Here is an 8628-nt window from a genome sequence, read left to right as displayed (position 1 = left end):
AAAGTATGCTAAAAACGTTATCTTTTAAAATCTATAGTAAACGCCAAGCTGGTGCGTTTAATACTCTACATCTGTATGAGTGATGGAACAATTAATACCTGGACACGGTCTATGTGTTGTTGTTGATCATATCGCGTGGTCACAGACGTATTACAGTAATGCAAAACGTGATCGATATTATGCACAGATGTCGCTGTCAATGATGAAGTTTTCCAGAGTAGAATAACTATAAAAATACTCTCAAACATGGCGGAAACCAGCCTTTGTAACACAGTTTAGCCGTGGATGTAGCCCAGTGGTAAAGCAGTCATCTGATGCGCGGTCAGTCTAGGATCGATCCTTGTCGGTGGGCCCCATTGGGCTTTTTCTCGTTCCAGCAAGTTAATCAATCAATGTACTCTAGTGGTGCACTGGTGTAGGAAGCGGCGGTGGCAGGGGGGGGGGGGGGGGCTTAGAGGGGCATGTACCCCCCCCCCACTTTTCAGATATTTTGCTTTATATTTCCTTTACAATAGTGTAAAAGTGTGTAAATATAAAAGTGTGTTCCCCTCCCCCCCCCCCCCCCACCATTTTTTTGGCACCTTCCTATATACCACTGTCCAGGTGTCATCAAACAAAACCAACTTTCACTTTTACTTTCACTTTTGTCTGTCTAATACCTCTATTATTTTACCAATCCTTTTAGATGTTTCACTAAATGTTATAGAATAGAGAAGTAATAGTATTATAACAAAGACCTGAGACTGTAGTTCAACTGAGTCATAATATACATACGTACATGCAGCTGGAAATTATCACATTGTAGATCAGTAATAGTATTATAACAAAGACCTGAGACTGTAGTTCAACTGAGTCATAATATACATACGTACATGCAGCTGGAAATTATCACATTATAGATCAGTAATAGTATTATAACAAAGACCTGAGACTGTAGTTCAACTGAGTCATAATATACATACGTACATGCAGCTGGAAATTATCACATTGTAGATCAGTAATAGTATTATAACAAAGACCTGAGACTGTAGTTCAACTGAGTCATAATATACATACGTACATGCAGCTGGAAATTATCACATTGTAGATCAGTAATAGTATTATAACAAAGACCTGAGACTGTAGTTCAACTGAGTCATAATATACATACGTACATGCAGCTGGAAATTATCACATTGTAGATCAGTAATAGTATTATAACAAAGACCTGAGGCTGTAATTCAACTGAGTCATAATATACATACGTACATGCAGCTGGAAATTATCACATTGTAGATCAGTAATAGTATTATAACAAAGACCTGAGACTGTAGTTCAACTGAGTCATAATATACATACGTACATGCAGCTGGAAATTATCACATTGTAGATCAGTAATAGTATTATAACAAAGACCTGAGACTGTAGTTCAACTGAATCATAATATACATACGTACATGCAGCTGGAAATTATCACATTGTAGATCAGTAATAGTATTATAACAAAGACCTGAGACTGTAGTTCAACTGAGTCATAATATACATACGTACATGCAGCTGGAAATTATCACATTATAGATCAGTAATAGTATTATAACAAAGACCTGAGTCTGTAGTTCAACTGAGTCATAATATACATACGTACATGCAGCTGGAAATTATCACATTATAGATCAGTAATAGTATTATAACAAAGACCTGAGTCTGTAGTTCAACTGAGTCATAATATACATACGTACATGCAGCTGGAAATTATCACATTATAGATCAGTAATAGTATTATAACAAAGACCTGAGTCTGTAGTTCAACTGAGTCATAATATACATACGTACATGCAGCTGGAAATTATCACATTATAGATCAGTAATAGTATTATAACAAAGACCTGAGTCTGTAGTTCAACTGAGTCATAATATACATACGTACATGCAGCTGGAAATTATCACATTATAGAGAAGTAATAGTATTATAACAAAGACCTGAGTCTGTAGTTCAACTGAGTCATAATATACATACGTACATGCAGCTGGAAATTATCACATTATAGATCAGTAATAGTATTATAACAAAGACCTGAGGCTGTAATTCAACTGAGTCATAATATACATACGTACATGCAGCTGGAAATTATCACATTGTAGATCAGTAATAGTATTATAACAAAGACCTGAGGCTGTAATTCAACTGAGTCATAATATACATACGTACATGCAGCTGGAAATTATCACATTGTAGATGTCTAAACTGCCCAAGGCCAGATTTTAAATGTAATCAGATACTCATAAAGAGAGAGAGAGAGAGAGGGGGGGGGGGGGGGGGGGCATCTGGCCCAGTTGGTCGCCTGAGGTGCGCGAGTCCAAGGATTCAACCCTCTTCATGGACACATTCTTTGGTTGGGCTTTTTTCCAACACAGTCAGTGTTGCATGACTGGTATATCAAAGGCTGTGGTATGTCCTGTCCTGCCCTGTAGTGGAGGAGATGACTCAGGTTGTATAGCATTGTTGTAGTGCTAGTACAGTAAGTTGAATAAGACTGTTAGTCAATGTGCTCTAGGTTATGTCGTTAAACAAAACAAATTTTCACTTTATTCCTAGTTACAGAAGAAAAGGGACAAACAACTATGATTGATATATACATGTACACCGATTTTGATTTGCACATCACAGTAAAATTCTCTACATTCTACACATTTTATTTTTAGGGTGCACTATTCTCGACTTGTCATTTTCACACCCACAGTGTCAAATCCATCATGCTGAATCACAAAAGAACAAGGGAAGACAACTGTGGGTGCGACAGATCGGTTGTCGTGTGCACATTACTTCCTAACAAAGCTAGGTTTATTCAGCATTGTAAAGGGAGATAATCAGGTTTTGACACAGGACAGGCTCGTTGGTGAGATATCCGGCATAAGTCAACACCTAATCTGTTTACCTGGCAGGGCTTTAACAAGATAAGTGTCTGGTTACCCGCTCTACAGCAGAAATTTGTTCAATAGCTCGTCTTTCCTCCGGAGAGTTACAAAGGTCACATAACTCTTCCCAAATAAAAATACAGCTCACTACCATTGGCACAGGTATTTAGCTGAGTCAGCAGAGTGTTTTGTCTGAAGTGCATAGATCGTAGGATCGAACCACCATGGTGGATTGGGATTTTTCCCCATCTCTCTCCCCCCCCCCCACACACACACAGTGCTATCTTGTCAGATGGATGATGTGTGGATAGATGGTTGGATGGATGGATGGATGGATGGATGAACTGATGTCTGAACAGACGGATGGATGGATATATGGATATTTGAATGAATGGAAGAAGAAGGAAATGTTTTATTTAACGACACACTCAACACATTTTATTTACAATTATATGGCATCGGATATATATGGTTAAGGACAACACAGATACTGAGAGAGGAAACCCGCTGTCGCCACTTCATAGACTACTTTTTTTAAATTAGCAGCAAGTGATCTTTTATATACACCATCCCACAGACAGCGTAGCACATACCATGACCTTTGATATACCAGCACTTTACCACTGGGCTACGTCCCGCCCCTTGTATGGATAGATGTATGGATAGACGAATGGATAGATGTATGGATAGACGTATGGATAGATGTATGGATAGATGTATGGATAGACGAATGGATAGATGTATGGATAGACGTATGGATAGACGTATGCATAGATGTATGGATAGATGTATGGATGAATGGATAGATGTATGGATGAATGGATGGATGTATGGATGGATGTATGGATGAATGGATAGATGTATGGATGAATGGATGAATGGATAGAGGTATGGATGTATGGATGAATGGATAGATGTATGGATGGATGGATAGATGTATGGATGATTGGATGGATGTATGGATGTATGGATAGATGTATGGATGAATGGATAGACGTATGGATAGATGAATGGATAGACATATGGATGAATGGATAGATGTATGGATGAATGGATAGATGTATGGATGAATGGACAGATGTATGGATGAATGGATAGATGTATGGATGTATGGATAGATGTATGGATGGACAATGTTTACTTCTTGGTTTGGGACTACTATTTAGCTTGGTTGAGTGTTCGCCTGAAGTGCTTGCGTCGCAGGATCGAACCACCTCAGTGGATCCATTTAACTGAGATCCATTCAATTTGCTCTAGTGGTGTTGTTAAACATAACAAACTTATGGCTTTTCATTTTGGACAGACTTGACCTTGTGCAAATTAGATGTCAACGCACGCAGTAAACCAACATTAGGTAATCGTCTCCGCAGCGAAAACGTTTTCTGACAAAGATCTTCTTTTTTTTGTTATAGCTCTGTGTGTTCAGCCTTTTGTACATGCTTTGAACGCCATGTATGTCCATGAATTCCCCGTAGGGAGGCGATTATACAATGTGTAGACTGTAGGCTCTTGTTTGGGAGACAGGAAAACGAAACAGAAGACTCTTTCATGTCTATGTGTTGAGTAACGTCACAATAACAAGTAAAATATTTGACCGGAGAGTGTAGCGAAGGACTTTAACGACAGTGTTTTTTAAACGAATGTGCACTGTAACATAGCCAGACAATTGTGATGAGATTTCAAGGAGTTTGCTTAAATTTGATTTTTTTTTTTTTTCACCATCTCGAGCTGTCACCCAAAACAGGCCTCTGAGCAGAGCAAATTTACATAACTCAAATATTGGTTTCACTAAAACAAATTCAGGTAAACCATTTCATTTTGCATAACCCATTACAAACATATCATTATTGTGAACAGCGACAAATGATACCGGTAGTGTAAAATATTTTTAATGTCTTTATAATTTTTTTTACGCAAGAACGGCAAATGGGTTATGCAAAACTTGACTTAAGCTTGCTACAAGCATGCAACAGGGTTGTAAAAAGGTTCCAAATAGTAGCTCGAAACGCGGTAGTTACTACTGTGTAAGATATGCTTGTACAACCTTGTCACAAGGTAGTTACCAGTTAGTTACCTGCTATTTATTAAGCTTGCAATTTTTGTTTGGGTTGTGCAAACGACGCATGAGTAGATTAAACAATCGTTCACACTATTGTCAGAGGCCTGTAAAATGACAGGAAGTGAGGTAAACATGACGTAAACGTGAGGTAAACATGAGGTAAACGTGAGGTAAACATGTTGTTTTATTACACCCCCCGGGAGTGATACATAGTTGTATTATAGTTAAATATGTCAATAAATTGTACATTTATATTGTTTAAATGCTCATTCATTTATTAGTCATAAACTATTGGATGTTAAACATTTGCTAATTCTGTCATATACATATAGTCTAAAAGAAAGAAAGAAAGAAATGTTTTATTTAACAGCACACTCAACAGATTTTGTTTACGGTAATATGGCGTCAGGCATACGGTTAAGGACCACACAGATATTGAGAGAGTAAACACGCTGTCACCACTTCATGGGCTACTCTTTTTCGATTAGCAGCAAGGAATCTTTTATATGCACCATCCCACAGACAGGATAGCACATACCATGGCTTTTGATGTACCAGTTGTGGTGCACTGGCTGGAGTGAGAAAACTCCTTTAAAGTGACTTATAACACTCCCACCCATACCACCCACACCCCCTCCCTGGGTGTCTCCCATTTGTTACACACTAATTAAGCACACCCCTATAACCTTAGTAGAACAGTCTAGTCCCATTCAACTGTTCAATTCAATTCAACTTTATTCCATCAAACCAATCACACTGGCACATAACACATGTATGCATTTGTAAATTAATATGCATACTGTAAATCGGGAAAATAAACGTGTGTTTAAACTAAGATATCCAAGCGCATGTGATAAACGTTTACAGTGTGAATATTGCATACATGACAGTAGTATGCCGTAATAAGCCAGTACTCACGAATCGGAAATGAAACTCTAAATAAGGTAAAAATAACACGGACAAGCTAACATAGATGTCACGGTTTTTCGTCTTCAACTATTAATTAACGACTATAACTTCAATCAGTGGCAACTTTGTGTTTCTTGTTTTACTTCACAAACATGTCTTAAAGGGACATTCCTGAGTTTGCTGCATTGTAAGATGTTTCTGACTAATCAAATATTTCTACAATTAAACTTACATATTAAATATATTTTCTTGTTTAGAATATCAGTGTCTGTATATTCAATGTATTTCTGGTCTTCTTAATATTTGTAAGAAGCCCAAACTAGATTTTGTTTTTAAATAATTTCGTACGTACGAAAAAATTAATTTTAGGAAATAAAATGAAATTTAGCCTAGTACAAATATTACAACGATCAGAAACACGTTTAACATACAGCCGCTTATATTTTATGCAGAAAAATATATTATGTAATTACAATCGTGAAAAAGTCTCTGTTAGTCGACAACATCTTAAAAATTGCATCAAACTCAGGAATGTCCCTTTATTTGTTAACAACTGAAGCCGTGAGCAATATTATTCCAGTTCACAGTACATGAGCTACACGCATAGATTCTCTATCATGACATAGTAAATAGATAATTTGTAATAAATAAATGTGATGTGTTCTGTTATTGTGTCTTAATTGTGAATAGAAGGTGAATCTATTATTGAATAGTAGGTAAAAGGTGTAGTATTAGCAATTCACTCAACTATAACCTATGTTGTTCTAAGGTATGTAGGAAATGGGACTGTAACAAATGGGAGGATAACCCCTCCCCCACCATAAAATTACTGAAGGATCACAATTCGTGTGTGTGTGTGTGTGTGTGTGTGTGTGGTGTGTGTTATCTAAGATATCCACCCCCTGTCTACCCAGACACATATAAACAGTGCTAAATTATTACACCGGCCAGACATGACATGTCTTTTAATTGCCTTAACAGCCAATAAAACCAAAACCCTGGGGGTGAGACCCTATGGTTTAATTGCAGGAGATGAATGGCCCAAGATCAAAGGATTAATAAATCGCCCTCCCCATCAAAGCTCTCTCCCCTCCACACACCCCCCCCCCCCCCCCCCCCCCCCCCCCCCCCCCCGTGCCACAAGCAGAACTAATTGATGGCCAGGGGATGGCAGGGATTTCCTCTTACAATCTCTGTGAGGTGATTAAATATACTACCAATAAAAAGTAAAGCAATTTAGTTGTTGTTCCGTACATCAAAAGTTTGTTTTGTTTACATGACATCACTAGAGCTCATTCATTTATTAATCACAGGGATGTAGCTAGGAGATTTTGTTTGGGGGGGGGGGGGGGGCAACTGAGTAGTTAAGTGTCTAAAACTCCTTAAATGGTTAAGAAGATAATTTTCTTTAAGTTTCTATAATTTGTTCCGGATTTGTTTCTTGCATGCCCATGCCACCCCCACCCCCCACCCCCACCCACCCCCCACTAGCTATGGCCCTGAATGACAGTCTTTTGGATGTCAAACGTCAAACACTTGGAATTTCTGACATAATCTTAGACGGAACCTGCTACATGTTTCCATAAGCAGCAAGGTATTGTTTATATCCACTTTCCCACAGACAAACCAGCACATGGTCTTTGATCTTTGCAAGCCATGGTGCATTGGCTGGAATGAGAAACAGCCCAATGGGCCAGCCCACTGACGGGAATCGATCCTAGACCGACTGTTTATCAGGTGAGCACTGTACCACTAGGCTATGTATGTCTTGCTATCTCAAAATGGTGAATGATAATATGACCTTGTGAGATGAATAATAAAAAGGCTATTAAAGGGACAGACCCTAGTTTTTAAACACCAAGGCATATTTTTCACTATTAGAGCCGTTTATAATCAATGAAATCAAACATTACTTGTATTGTATTGTTTAGACAATTCATTTGCATACAACCGAAGTGTTTCTGGTCATCCTGGTATTTCTAATACCACAAAATACATGTTTTTATATTTTTAAAAATGCACATGAGTCTGAGAAATAACAGTTATAGAGTCAAATTTTAGTCTATTTTTAATTGTTTTACTCTCTTGTAATGTTATCCAAATGTGTTACAGGTTTGTAACTTAATCAAACTTAGCGTCCATTTTTACGTGTTAAAGGGACATTCCTGAGTTTGCTGCAATTTTTAAGATGTTATCGACTAACAGAGACTTTTTAACGATTGTAATTACATCAAAAAAAAAGTTCTTTCTGCATAAAATATGAGTGGCTGCTTATTAAACATGTTTCTGATCGTTCCAATATTTGTATTAGATTAAATTTCATTTTATTTCCTAAAATATTATTTTTTCGTATGTACGAAATTATTTCAAGACCAAATCCCATTTGGGCTTCTTACAAATATCAAGATGACCAAAACCACATTAAATATATAGACACTGATATTCTAAAAAAAAAAAAAAATTAATATGTAAGTTTAATGGTACAAATATTTTGTGAGTCGGAAACACTTTACAGTGGAGCAAACTCGGGAATGTCCCTTTAATATGTAAGTTAAATTGTAGAAATATTGTATTAGTCGGAAACATCTTACAGTGGAGCAAACTCGGGAATGTCCCTTTAATATGTAAGTTTAATTATAGAAATATTGTATTAGTCGGAAACATCTTACAGTGGAGCAAACTCGGGAATGTCCCTTTAATATGTAAGTTAAATTGTAGAAATATTGTATTAGTCGGAAACATCTTACAGTGGAGCAAACTCGGGA

This window comes from Gigantopelta aegis, chromosome 13 (genome assembly GCF_016097555.1).
Source record: "Gigantopelta aegis isolate Gae_Host chromosome 13, Gae_host_genome, whole genome shotgun sequence".
NCBI classification, from domain to species: domain Eukaryota; kingdom Metazoa; phylum Mollusca; class Gastropoda; order Neomphalida; family Peltospiridae; genus Gigantopelta; species Gigantopelta aegis.
The sequence above is the reverse complement of the archived record's forward strand: the minus strand, read 5'-3'. Positions refer to the sequence as shown.